The following is a 14710-nucleotide window of genomic DNA, read 5'->3' as shown; positions in this document are numbered from 1 at the left end:
AAACTGCCAAGTGGCAAAATGAATGTTTTTTAATAAAAATCCCGCCCGTGAAACTAAGAGATAATTTGAAAATCCCACATTATAAACGAAATATGAAAGTTTTTCATGCCACTTCAGTCGTCTAATAATCAAGATGGTAGTCTCACATTTACCTGTTCGTTAGAGATTGAAGAATTTCTGTATTCTGAAGAATTTGTATTGGAGAATTTCTTATTTGCTTTTTGCTGTTTTCTTTATATAAGTTCCTGGAGGATGACGTCGTATAACGTTATGCTTTTGCCGGCAAGTCCACGCAGTTTCCAGATATTAAAATATAGTCCTACTCGTCAAGACTCCCATGTCCATTTAATCTGTCGCGCAGAATTTTTTTCTTTTTTTTTTATGTACTAATTAATCTTGAACTACCCACCATAGTTTCACATAATCCTGATCAAGTGAAAGTGTTCTGACCACCTTCACTTTTTTATAAGCCATTTGGTAAACAGCCTCCAGTAACGTCCTTTACTGCTCAAATACGTTATAGATAGGAGAATTACATTCGATTCTGAGATCCTAAATATAGACAGAAAAACTTTAAAGTTCGACGGAGGGGGTCCCCACAAACCTAGTATGCCCTGATTTGGAAAGAGTTATAACAAATATGTGGTGGAATAGGTACACAGTGTCACTAACCCCATTTGGTGGCACAGTTCAAGCAATGACCTTACTACAAATGAAAAACACGGTTACATGTCTTTAAGAGACATGATTAACATCTTAATGATACTTAAAGTGAAGCAGGACAGTTTTTTCTTTTCATTATTATTTTTTAAACAACCAAGACTATTTTACTAGAGCTGGCGAAATATCATTCAGACTTGACGCTATTCATCTTGATCCTGTCAGGATCCGATTGCGTGATCAATGACGTCAAAGTTTCAAATTGGAAGCTAATGTTTCCCGATGTTTGCGGATTGATATCATACACAACTTAAACATTCAATAACCATATTAGTATGTACCGTTGTTAGAAGATAGCCGCTTAAAACTAATGAAGCATGACAGCCTTGTTAATGATAGTGTGCTGTTAGCAACTCGTTAACCTTAAGCACAGAATCTCAATAATGAATGTTGGCTGATCTCATTAAAGAATGAATTGCGATAACAATATTAGTGATGTTATTAATAGCTTAAGGCTTAGCCACGTTTTGTTAATAAAATCACGCTCTTGACACGTAATAATGATATCAGCATTGTTAGGTATTTTTAAGTTTAACAATGCGATTAGAGATAGAATTTTGTTGTTAAATTTTTACCGTTACGATATGATACTAGCAAATCCGTTCAGTTTGTTGCTGGAATCTTAATGCATTCTAACTTCCTGTAGCGGACCCAATAAGGTCAGAAGTTTTAAGGAAATGGTTACAAAGGTGCAGTTTTAGTGATTCGGTGAATCTGTTTATAACTTTCAAAGATATGAAAATTCTTACCTGAAAATGCGAATGATGGGATCTTTAGAGTGTCAAATGTTTGCATACCTTGCAAAAACCCACATTTCACTCCCCAAACCCGTCCTTAGCCACATGTTTACCGAATTCTCCATTACTGCTTAATGGTTTCCAAAGTCACCCGGGGCGGTCCAGGTCTGGTAAACAATGATACCTCAACAGGTCAATCTCCTTTGGCTTACTTTAACCTAAGGCATTGCTGAATCCAGTTCCCCCCCCCCCCCTTTTAACAAACGCATACACGTACTTGCATACGTATGTAGTGACATTGTAGGTTCCAATCAGGTTATGCAGAAGGTGTCGACATCTGTTTCTAGAAGCCTTTCTTACGTTTTGGTCCTACGACCTCGTTTTCAGGCTCAAGTCCTTGGGAATCTTCTCCCGCTACGGATGCCTTTAGGAGTTCAACAAGGTCATGACCCCACCGTGGTGGAGGTAAAAGGGATGTACCGGAAATGGTAGCATGTTTCTGGCTAAAATCATGACGCGCTAATTTTAAATGCCACATCAACGCCACCTGTATGGTTACAGGGCACGATATTAAATACTTAATTCACCCTGTTTGGATTGCTATTTTAGTAAGCCTTGAAGGAGTGGAAAGAATGTGTCAAAAAAAAAAAAAAAATTAAATTAAGAAAGAAAAATGCCGTACATATGTTTGAAATTTCTAAATCAATTTGGATGCAGCTGACTCTCATAAGATAAAATATTGTCCGTAAAAGATAAAATAAAAGGAGGGGACAGAAAGAGAGAGAGAGAGAGAGAGAGAGAGAGAGAAAGAAGCAGGAAGGAAACGGCAGATAAAATCTATGCGTGCATTAACTTTGCTTTGGGGAACAATTGCTGAGATTTTGCGAAATGCGATATAGTTAATCCAGGATCCTGATAATCAATAAAAGGGCATTTTATCGTTTTTTTTTTAAATAATTTTTCTTTTTAAATAACAAATAATCATTCTTAAATTCCTAGTGCAGTGTAGAAAGAATTTTGATGCAAGAAGACAGTCGTGTGTGTGTGTGTGTGTGTGTGTGCGTTAACGGTTACCTGGTGATGGGAACAATATCTCTGTTATTTTTAAACCTGTAAGGAAAAAAATAATTACAAAGTTTGAATTGTTAGTCGGTGGATGCTTTTCAGATCTGCCGCTTGATAAGTTAGTGAGGAAGAGATCGAGAGTATGAAGCGTTTTACGAATGGAATGTGCATGGAACATCTATCAAAAACGAGCCATTTCCTTTTTCACACGTGCATTAATTTCATTAAGCTGAAGGGAAGGAAAAAATGGTCTGTTTACGATGAGAAATCTCACTTTTCATAAGTAGAACTACAAATAAGTTTCAATGATTTATATTGCTGTGTATAAAGTGAATAAAGTTCTTTTTTTCTTTTTTAATTTTTTTTTTTTTTTTTGTACAAAATGTTACGAATGAGAAAATTATTACAATTCGAAATTCGAAATTACAATTCAATACTGGCCAGGTATGATCGACTGTAAGTGGAAGCTCCGATGCATAATTTGTCTCAAATGATTGTATTTTGGGAGGTGTCTCTGGCTAGATGACATCGAGTTTATAACCCGGTCAGAGCAGTTTATCAATCAGGAGCCAACGCAATTTTTTGTCATGCTGCCAAGTTGCAGCGTCGATTTTTTTCCCCGAATACTTGCAGTTTCCATCAACAGTTAATGTTTTGCATATTATTTTCAGCTTTACAATATCTGCTCATATAAAATTAAAAAAAAAAAAAAATCAGAGCAAGAGAGAATTTTCAGTATGAGTCGCTGAAGTTTTACTTACTGTATTGTGACTACCTATAGTTGGTCTCCTGTTTATAGAATTTTTGGAGCGATTTCTCATTATCTTTAGAGAGCATTTTGTATGTTTAGAGAAAAAAAAAAGGACAGGCTGAACCATCCTACTTTATCTATAAGCATCACTTTTTTGCTATTTTTATTCCACTAATATTGTTGACATTATAAGTAATAGCTGAGACTGAATTAGATCACGGTATTGACCCATAAGTGTGATAATTAAATTTAAAAAGTTATGAAAGAGAGTTGCAATAGGTGGAAATCTAAATATAAAGAGTACATATACCTGACTATTATTACGCAAGAAAAAGAATATGCTAATCACTTTAATTTGAGATAATAAAAATAAAAACATATATACACTATAATTTAAAACGATTATAAACGTGTCCACGAGACTCTGTTTCCCACCCCAGATTACTGAGAGGGAGGGGAATATTTAGACTTTTTTTTTTCCCCGTTCGTAGCCTTGAAACGCAATATGATTATTTTATTTATTTATTCGTATGAGAGTTCCTCCCCCCCCCGTTCCTCCATCGTTCCTTAGGACAGGCTGAACCATCCTGATGAGGGATTACGTATATATTTTATGACTGTAGATCCGTGTGTGTGTGTGTGTGTGTGTGTGTGTGTGTGTGTGTGTGTGTGTGTGTGTGTGTGTGTGTTCACGGGGTCGGTTTGTCTGTTCTGGAGGACAAAAACCCGAGTTTCCGGGAGAAAAATCCTCTATCTCCGTATGAGACCGGCTAACTCACCTTTAGTCGAAATAGACCTCACGGGAATGGAACTCAGGCATTTCATTCGGGAATGAAAGACCATGAACGGGAATCGAACTCAAGTCTTTCCGACCAAAAGGCTTCGTCTATACCGACTGAGCTACGAAGGCTCTTATATTAATTTGCATTTGTGGTATTTCAAAACAAAAATATATTAAGTAATATATATCATCTATAATATATATATATATATTAGTCTGGAGCTTCCGTGGCTCAGTTGATACAAATGAAGCCCTTTCGTTCGAATCTTGTCGCGAAGAACCTTTATCAGGGTTTTTCAACTGGAAGTGAGTTAGTCGGTCTGTTACGGGGTGGCAGGGTTTTTTCTCCCGGAAACTCGGGTTTGTCGTCCCACGACACACGCAATTTTCAGACTAAAGAATACTTATAGGGCTAACCACCTTATCCGCGAATTACGGTTACGAAACTCAAGGATACTTGAAAGGTCGTGAGCGCTTTAAGTACCTGTTAGAAAATTGAAACACATCTACGAAACACTGGTTCTTCGATATACTTTTGTATCAAATGCACTAAACCAAAATATTGCTCTCCACTGATGTTAAAGAAGTAACTGTTTTCATTGGAAATCTCAAATATCTAATCCTGTGATCCAACAACGCAACAATCATTGGACCTAATAATTGTTTCATTCTGCCAGCCTTTGCGTATTCGACTTAGTATACTGGGGAAATTCTTCCACTTCATGAGACTGGCTAACTCACCTTTAGATGAAAACCCCTCATATGTTGCTCACATCCTACAAAGGATGAAAATCTAGATCGTTCCAACCAAATAACATATTCGCTCCTATATTACCTTAACAATTAAGTGTCCTATGGTATACAGCAGACTAATGGTATATTTTTTTTTTCCTAACAAGAAGGGGGAAGGAAATCTATATTTTATACTTTTTTCTTTTTTTTTCAGTTATTTAAATTTCTTTTTTGATTTATAAATTAGTTTCCGTTTCCATTGCCTCATCTAATGCATCTTGGCAGGAGTCCAGTTTTGAACAAATAAATAAAAAAACTTAAACCAACGAATTTTAAAAGTCAATGAAATAAAACCTAAACCTAAACATACAGTTTCTAAATATAGAATTGGAAGAAGGAGAAATGGGAAAATCCCATGTAAGTTGTTTTAGAATCAGGTAATATAACTTATACACGCATAGGAAACATAATATATATCAAAATAGCCTGCTGTAATTGTTATTGAAAGAATAATTCTTGATTCATACGCCAGTCTTTAAAAGTCTTTTCATTTGGAAAATACACTTTTATGGACAATACAAATACATAGACAACAGACAAATACGTGAATCGTTGAATTTTCCTGCAAGATTTTGATGAGGTCAAATATTAAGCATTTTGCCCAAAAATACTGCATTTTGAAATGACCAAGCCGTACACAGTTGTATGGATATATATATATATATATATATATATATATATATATATATACACTGAATGACTCGCCAGTTTATTAAACAGCCTCGACATGCTAACGTATCAACTCCGAAAAGTTCCGAAAACAGTTCACAGCTATTTTGCCCGAAGTAGAATAACTTCGGGTTATTCTACAAATTCGGCAGCTCCATCAGATCTATTGGAGATGGATCACTGTCATGAACATTCATTCCACCATGTCTCAGAAATACTCAATGGGATCGAGGGTGGTGAATTTCCATTAAGGAAACTCAGTATTATCTTTCCATAACCATTCTTGCTATTACATGCAAGTCAATAGTCAACATGAATCTTTAATAACAGTGTTCAGATATCATTCACTGCTTGGCTCTACTGCTATCAATGGGCATAAGGAGTATTAGGAACACATGCCTCAAACCATCATTTTACCTCCATCTCTTTGTACCGTTGTTTAATAACAGTGTTCAGATATCATTCACTGCTTGGCTCTACTGCTATCAATGGGCATAAGGAGTATTAGGAACACATGCCTCAAACCATCATTTTACCTCCATCTCTTTGTACCGTTGTAAGCATGACGGATCTATAGTTCTGTGTTTTTGTCCCGATAGCCTTGCCTTCCGTATGCATGAAATAAAAATAAACAGGATCCGTGATTTCATGTGATATTTCTCCAGTCCTCTAGAATTCAATGCTGATGTTCTTTCTTACACATTAGCCATTATTGATTGCTTTTGTTTGACAGATGATATTCAGAAAGGTTGTCTACTGCCATACCCCGTTTGAGACAGTGTCCGACACATGATGCCTTCAACTGCAGTCCATGGATGTACTGAGTAGTAAATGTAGTCTAGTCAAATGTCTACTGTTTGAAATAGTTGTAGCACATCTGTTGGAATTTACTTCTATTCTTTCCACTTCTTGTATCGGATGTTTTTGACCACATGCTGGATGCTGACTCGATATTTCCTGTTTATTTAATCTCAACATTTTCGATATACCCAAGACACTGTTGGAAGTAAACATCTTTACAGAACAACAACAATTTCCGAGCTACTCTTCACAGGCCAAATGACTCTCATGAACTTTGTTCTTCTCTCTCTTTTTTTCACTCTCTCTCTCTCTTTCTCTCTCTCTCTCTCTCTCTCTCTCTCTCTTTCTCTCACACACACACACACACACTCATAATTAATAATCAGCGGTATTTTCACGTCCTTAAGGCCCACGACCTACCCAAAATGACTTTCGTGCATCATTTTAGGATAGTGTGATTAGTGTTATTCCTATGTATAGATTTTACAGGTTATTATTACAGATTAAGTTTACTTAAAATGAAATAGTAGCAACAACTACTACTCCGTTATCTGATTTACGTGTTATTCTACGTATCTTCCCAGCTTGTATCTTGTCCATCTATCCAAGTTCTACCTGTTGATGGAGTTGTTTTGCTATTGCTAAATCTAAATCAGTCCCTCGTCATGATAGATAGATTTCATTCAGGGGATGATTACAAACTAAGTTCCTGATTTAGACCTTGCAATATAACAGAATATCAAAGTATTTTGTCTTGATAGTGAGAGTCTTATGGATAAATTGGGAAAATATCTGAACAATATCGTCTTCTGTTCATTTGTTATTTGTCTATAAAAACACACAAGGTATTACACAGTGAACGGACACTATTGCAGCATTATTATGCTGCAATAGTGTCTTTTTTATTTTAGAGAACAGCTCGTATTACGTTGAAATATATGCAGGATCTACGAGAATCCGAATGGTTATTGCAAGTTGTAGACCATGACAAAGATTGAATGGTTGATCTTTGAAGACCGAGTTTTAACAATTTTTAAGCAGAATGACACTTTTAGTATCATTCTGTTTACACAAATAACTGTTAGTTCGATAGATTATCCTTACAAAATACTATTTTATTTTGTTATTTATATATGAATGTTTGAATGCTATGTATTTCTTTCTATGCCATACAGAAATGAGCATACACACGAGGAAAGCTTCAGTTATTTGAAACATGGCAGATGCGCTAAAGACAAGATTTGTTTCCAAGCTGTCAGGTGTGTCATTGATGGCAAAAACCCTATTCAGTATAGGGGAAAGGATGAAGCGTTAAAATGCCTGTTTCGTTCCCGGTTGTCAGTGTTAGACAGCAAGCCAGCTGTGATAAGATTCCTCCCATTTCTGTGCGATGGGCAAACCACAGCTGACACATCTCTGTTAAAATATATGGTGACAACATGCAATCACACAACCCTATTGCATCGTGAACCGTCACACAAACTTCAATCGTTTTCGTTTTAACCAGGTAAGTATTAGACATAACCCTTCCATCCTGTCTTCTTTGGTTGACTTCTCTTCATCGAATTCTTTCTTTTCTTTTCTTTTTTTTTTCCCTTAATTGCTCACAGCTTCACTTTCTTCGTACATTCCCCTTTTGACCCTGTCGATTCTAGCAGTAAATCAACTCGATTCTATACCTAATGGGATCCAGGATCTGTTACACACACACACACACACACACACACACACACACACACACACACACACACACACACACACACACACACACACACACACACACACACACACACACACACACACACACACACACACACACATCAGAATTCGATTTTGCAAATTATGTACAACAGTTAATCTATTCAATGTCATCTACCGGATGACATTAAATAGATTGTGACTTTAATATGACTTTAATAAATAAATGTGACTTTAAGTTGTCCTGTTACTTGGGTGTAAGTTGGTTCAAGAAAAATTGTAAACTTTTAGCGAGTTGGATTATCATATATTAGGCAAACCATACATTAGAACCAGGGATGGGCAAGAACTGGGTAATCCGAGAACTGCTCTCTAAGAGATCGAACAGTGAGCTTTCTCAAGCCATTTTAGGCCTCCGATAAGTAGGCGTTGCTTTCTCTTGTATGGTCAATGTGGAAGAACATTTGATTGTAAAATTCAGCTGTACTGAGAATTCTCGAAATCAACCAAAGGAGGAAGAAACTTATATAATTCGCAATCCAGAAACTGAAGAACTACTTGGTAAGTGTACTGGTTAAATAAACATAAATAAAAACCCTTCTCTCTTCTCTATGCTTATAAGCACATCAGATTGAAGGCTCAGAAAAAAAAATAAATAAAATAGGGAGCTTTATAATAGCGCTTAACCATCAGATATAAATACATTTGGTTAAGTAATTATTATTTGATAGTAATTTGTGCGAACACTCATTCTTTGGATCCTTCACATCTTCATACTGGTCCATTGTAATTTGTCGCACAAAAGACTGGTGTAGGTCGCTTTAATCACAGGGATTACATCACGTGACTTCAACGCTCCTGTTCAAGGGATGACAGGTGATCATTACCGCAGTGAAATATGTGTCAGAAAATACATTCACTTGCGAAGTTGTTCGGGACAGTCACAAAGAAAGCATTTAACATTTGTTCGTTAAAAGTAGGGATAAAAGAAGGGGGATAGAACGAAATGATTTTAACACCAATATTTTGATGAGGCATGCAGAAAACGATTGACCTAGCGGAATGGAGTGATACGTGTGAATGAGTATTTATGAATAATCGGACTTTTTTGCAATGTATTGATATGACTGAGCTGGCTGAACGTAAAATTGCACCACAAGTAAAGCCTGTTTGTTGTATGTAGAATTATTACAAATGTGCAATTTGAATTCCTCGAAGATAGTCTTGGAGATTGTATATGTAATTCTTGCTCCAATTCACTCCTTTTCACAGCCTAAGTAACAGATGGATACGAAATGTCGTAAAAACTCACAACACACTCACTGATAAAAACAATAAAAGAGGTTCCTTTTCAATTGTCCTTGACATCTTTACTGCCCTAGAACAATAGGCAGTAAATCTCGTTTCGTTATCTGTCACGTGTGTTGTACACTCCTTATGCGATATTTATCTTCCGTGAAATCTTTCTGCCCACATGGAAATATTATGTCTAAGAAGTCCACATTAGAGAAATGATGATCACTCGTAGTTCCAAGAAAAGTCAACATAATCTTTCAATTGCAAGTTGTTACGCATTTCAGTTCGTTTTAATGACCCTAAACCACCAAGTTTACTTACAATAATTAAAATATTTAATCTCTCTTCCGACTTATTCCATCTTTCTCTATCACTATACTTTTTTATTCCTTAATCATTCCTTTTGCTCTTCTGTCCTCTTCACCTATCTCAATCGTTTTTCTATCTGTCTTTCTTTCCCTTTCATTCTATTATCTTTTTTCTTCCTTGTTTATTCTCTCATTTTCTTTATTTTCTTTCCTTTTTTCTTTCTTTCTATCCTCCTTTTCTCTCTCTCATTTTTATTTATATCTTTCTTTTCCCTCCTTTCTCTTCCTCATTTATTCTCTCTCTCTCTCTCTCTCTCTCTCTCTCTCTCTCTCTCTGTTTTACTCTTTCTTCCTTTTTCTCTCCTGGGTTCTTTTTTTCTTTCTTAATTTTACTATTTCTTTTTTTTTTTTTCAATTTTACTCTTCATTCTCTTTTCTTATTTATTCTTTCAATTCTCATTCTCTCCTTCCGTTTCTTTTAATCTTTCTCCACTCTGTTATTTGCTACCCTCCCTCTCTTTCCTCCATAAATTAGTACATTCTCTTTTCTCGCGATCGCTTTTCTCTCATTTTTTCCCTTCATTTCATAGTTCCTTTCTTCTCTTCGATTTCTCTCTCTCTCTCTCTCTCTGTTACTTTTTTTTTCTTAATTTTGTTTTTCGTTTATTTGCTTGCTCTTTTTTTCCCCTCTTATTTTTTACTGTCTTTCTTTCTTTTTTCATTGACGGATCCAAAGTTTTAGTTTTGAGAATGTGATATAGATCTTGTGCGATGCGATGGAGAAACATATTATTTAAATTTTAAATTCTATTATTACTAAAAAAATTACTTAGGAACCGCAACCTAAAAGTTTCCAGACTAATCGCGAGACGCGTACAACTGGCAGTATGACTCAATTCTGCAGAGTATTATTGTATTGATTCATCATGGTTTAGTCTATTGCGCGTGTCCCCATTATAAGTTGCAATGTTTTCACATAAATGTCATTTTATTGCTAAGATGTTTGTGTTCTATGATTTTCGGAATGATAATGTTCAAGAGCAAAAAGTTTGCATTCTTTTCTGTAATCTCAAAGAAGAAAAAAAAAAGCTTCCAAGACTTTTGAAATATTTCAAACAGCATTCGGAAGTTCTGTCAGTGAAAAATTCCATCCTCTTCACTGCGTTCAAACAAAACAAAGCACTTTACCAACAAACAAGCCGAAAACGACCAGAAATACGACACAAACAGAACTGATTTGCTCCATCCCAGCAATGCTCCGGCACATGATGCGTTGTCTCTGCAACAGTTTTTGCCAAGATGCCAAGAACACAGCTGGGTCTGAATAGGCTTTTTTTTTTGGGGGGGGGGGGGTATTTATTCTGAAAAATCAAGATATTATGCTGTGGATTTATTGAAGGGAGTAGCAATCTTTCTCCGCCTGCATTATGAACTGCATCATATACACCTCATTGTTTATAGCCTTACATATATTATACAGGAGAATCCGATTCTGTCTAAGACAACTACGCAGTAGTGTTTTTTACTTACATCTTAATGAACTAATGGATACTATATTTAATTCTGATGGATATAAAAATGGAAGGAGTGAATCTTTACCATCAACAGAGTGGATGCAATCATTCACTCGATTTTATTATCTACGGGACTGACTTCTTATGTTCTTCGGTATATTCAATACATCTGTAAATCATGAAGCTCAATAACCCATGGTGTGAAATTTAACAAAAATCACTGCGTACGGTAGCAGCAATGCTCCATTAGTTCCACGATTTTCTAATTAGTAATTTATATGATTTATCATATGTCATATAACTTAGTATTACTTAGTGAAACAGGCATCAGACATCAACGGGTAGTGAGCCCATGGTTCGTGATGATGATATAACTTACTAATTAGGACCTTTAATTGAAAACCGAAAGTTTTTGAGTGTGACCAGAAACTTCCGTTAGGCATTCCAAAAAAGAAAACTTGAATAGCTCTTTCTGTAATAAAATATTCTTATGAGCTTCTTCACTATGTAATAATGCTAATAAAACCGAAGCACTTAATAGTGACATGGAACTGAAATTTTAATTTTTTTTAAATATTTACGTAATATTTTCTTTTCATTTAGCACTTGCAATGGCTGGTATGAAAGATTATGACTATAACTTATTTCTGACAAAAATACTATTTGAGAAAAAAAAATAGCAAAAAGAAAAAGAAAAAAAAAGAAAATAATAATTCAAGACAGTGAAATAAAGTTAAAAACACAAATGACCATTTTATTGTTGCTATAGCAATAAAACTTTCCAAGCACATGTTCATTTTCATTGTTGTCATAAACTGGTTGACTGCGTTTCACAATTCTTACCATTCATTTTTAAATAAAAATGAACTATTTCAAATATTCACTTCTATCAATTTTTTTTTACTAAAATAAATAGAAACAGATACCTGCTTAGTACTGGCAGTTATGAATCCCGTATCTTCCGGTGGATATACCCGGGAGCTTTTCTTGAAGAGTCGGGCAAAGGTTACGTACGAACAGCTAGGAGACACCATAAATGTGCGTGTACACCCTTCAACCATAGTCCGTTAGGGTAGCATTTGGGACACCGAGCGCTCAGCAACCACACACGGGGTGACGGTAGCATCTCTGCAAGTACTTGGAGGTTTTTCTAAGACCGACACAACTTTTCTTGAAGTAATTTTCACTTAGGTATGGTTTAACTTGTCGGCATTCTTACGCCAATGCATTTCTTTATCAACAATGACTAAAAGAGTAGGAGGAGGGACCTGAAGTTGCTATTGCTAAGGGATATGAGACGGGGGGGTAGACATCTTGGGAGAAGGAGGGGGAAAAAAGGCTAATTAACTAAAGACATGTCAAAATATTTGCCAAGTACTCTCCGGCACTTCAACAACGGGCGGTTTAGTGTTGCGAGTTGGGCGTGCTCCAAAGAGTCGCTCATACACCGCGGCCTCCAATCAGATCTCTGCGGCAACAAGTAGGGAGCCGGTCCGCACTCCGAATAATCTTGTATGGTCGGGGGACACGTGGAAAGAAGTAAAAGAAGGGAAGAAAGTGGGGGGAACTACGGCACACGAATAAACCTGATAATAGTGAGCCCGAAGGCAAAATATCGCAGCTTGAAATGAAAGAGTTGGAAAGTTGTAAGTCTTTTTGACCCTCCTTTCTCTTTTAATCAGGTGGGCACGCGCAGAATAAGCATGCCCTAGACTGGTACTCGTGACGGGTTTCCATGACATGCGTTCGCCACGATATATGCTATTGTTAACATCTTTCTTGTCTCCATCTGTGCATTTCTTGTGGCCAAAATTAAGCGATTGGAACGATTAAGTCGTTCGTATTTATCTGTAATGGAAAAGGAGGTTGGAAATTTGTCGTTAGTTATGTCTGTATCTGTTTAGGACTTCGGAATCGCTCTATATCGGTAGATTTCCCCATCTGCAACACAAACTGAGACAGGAAAAAAAAAAGCATACGTAATAACCAACAAAAAAAAGAAAATGCTAAAAATGTCCCTCGCTACGGAAAAATGTTCATTTTTTCCCCTTTAGCACATGCGCAGTGTAGATTCCATCACTCGCAACCTTAATATTTGTTTAAGTGCCTTCCTTCTATTTGTGGGTCTATTTAGATTCACGCGTTGCTTCTTTTCATTGCCATCCTAAATTCTGCTTTCTATGTTAAACAATAATAAAGAACATATCAATGTTAACAAGTTTCCTCTATTAACATCATTCTTTATGCCGGATATATTCAAACGGCATAAGTTAGATGGGCAGTTCCTACAGACCAGGTAGTGTAGCTCTTAGAAATAAACGATGTAGCTTTTAGAAAACTTAAGACAGGTAGTTAGCCGTTGGGTAAACCACATTCTCGAGCTAACAGCCTGCAGCTCTATAATAGCTTAGCGAACACCTGGTGGGCACCGAGTAAAAACGCAATGGAAGCGACATCTCTTGGAGAGAAGCTTGTTCTTCACTTGTGGATGTTACTTTTATGACGTGCAGGGCCGGTTATAAGCATGTTTAAGGCTAACTTAAAATCCTGGGCTAAACAAATATCTTAAAAATCGTGCAAAATGCTTTTTTTTTTGTCCATTCAATTACTTTTATTAGATAGTAATTAGGGTACAGGTGATAACAGCTTGTGTAGGTATTGCATACCTAAAGATAATTATGTCTCATTTAAAAGAAATGCGATAGTGTTTGCGAAGATCAAGATCTCACAAACAATATCGCTTAGACTCGTTTCCCAGATTTTTCCTGCGGCGGAACACTTCACAAATCCTGAAATTTTCATGGAACACCTTGGTTATTTTGTAATGTATTAATTAATAATTAATTGTTACTTTAGCTGATGTTTTTATTATTAATTAAAAATTTATTAAACATCAATTAAACGTAAACTTCATTAAATTAATTTGTGCTGATTTTCATTGACAGATCTCATTCTGATCACCAAAAATTTATAATCTTATTATAAGTACTTACGAGTGAATGCAGACTTTTTCTCCTCTGCTGGTAGTTTTCCCCTCCTTTTGTACATCCTCGAGATCGCTTTGTAGGCTGGAGGTGGATGAATCGCTATCTGTTGCGTCACAAACACCTTCAATAAGAGATTTCTTAACACCAAAATTAAATAAAGTCCCTTGTCTCTTATTTATATTAAAATTTAAATCTGTAGGCCTATTACTTTTAAAAAATCACGGCACTACGGTTTCGAAACAAGCACTTTCACCCTACAATATGAACTTGTGAAGAAAGTATTCAGTATTACTAGATCTGAGAACCGGAACAGACTACCTTGATCTTCAATTTCGGTGGAAAAATTCTTTATACTTCTTTGCTGATTGATCACTAACATTTGCAACACAGATGTTATTTCGTTCAGTTTTGAGAACAGAGAATATGCCGCCCATTGTTGTAATCAGCTTGCAGGCAATTTTTATGATCAGTCATAAACACGGTATTCTCTTTCCCGATTGTAAGGATTTCGATGTGTGAAAATTAACGATAATTCATGAATATTTGCATGTTTAAAAATATGCTGCTTGGTCACTGACATTTGCTACACAG

General features: G+C 36.0%; 1 protein-coding gene across 1 annotated transcript in view; it reads right to left on the bottom strand.

Annotated features, from left to right (window-relative positions):
* Window positions 1–12219, bottom strand: part of LOC150105818 (uncharacterized) — a 116894-nt gene extending 104675 nt beyond the window's left edge. Inside the window, exon 1 of the mRNA XM_090393606.1 lies at window positions 12059–12219. The gene's annotated coding sequence lies outside the window, so the exon portion shown is untranslated. The remainder of the gene's footprint in view (window positions 1–12058) is intronic.
* Window positions 12220–14710: the final 2491 nt, after the last annotated feature.

Source organism: Typopeltis vanoorti, chromosome 6 (genome assembly GCF_054136105.1).
Source record: "Typopeltis vanoorti isolate ZY-2024b chromosome 6, IOZ_Tvanoo_1.0, whole genome shotgun sequence".
In the NCBI taxonomy this organism is placed as follows: Eukaryota; Metazoa; Arthropoda; class Arachnida; order Uropygi; family Thelyphonidae; genus Typopeltis; species Typopeltis vanoorti.
The sequence above is the reverse complement of the archived record's forward strand: the minus strand, read 5'-3'. Positions and strand labels throughout refer to the sequence as shown.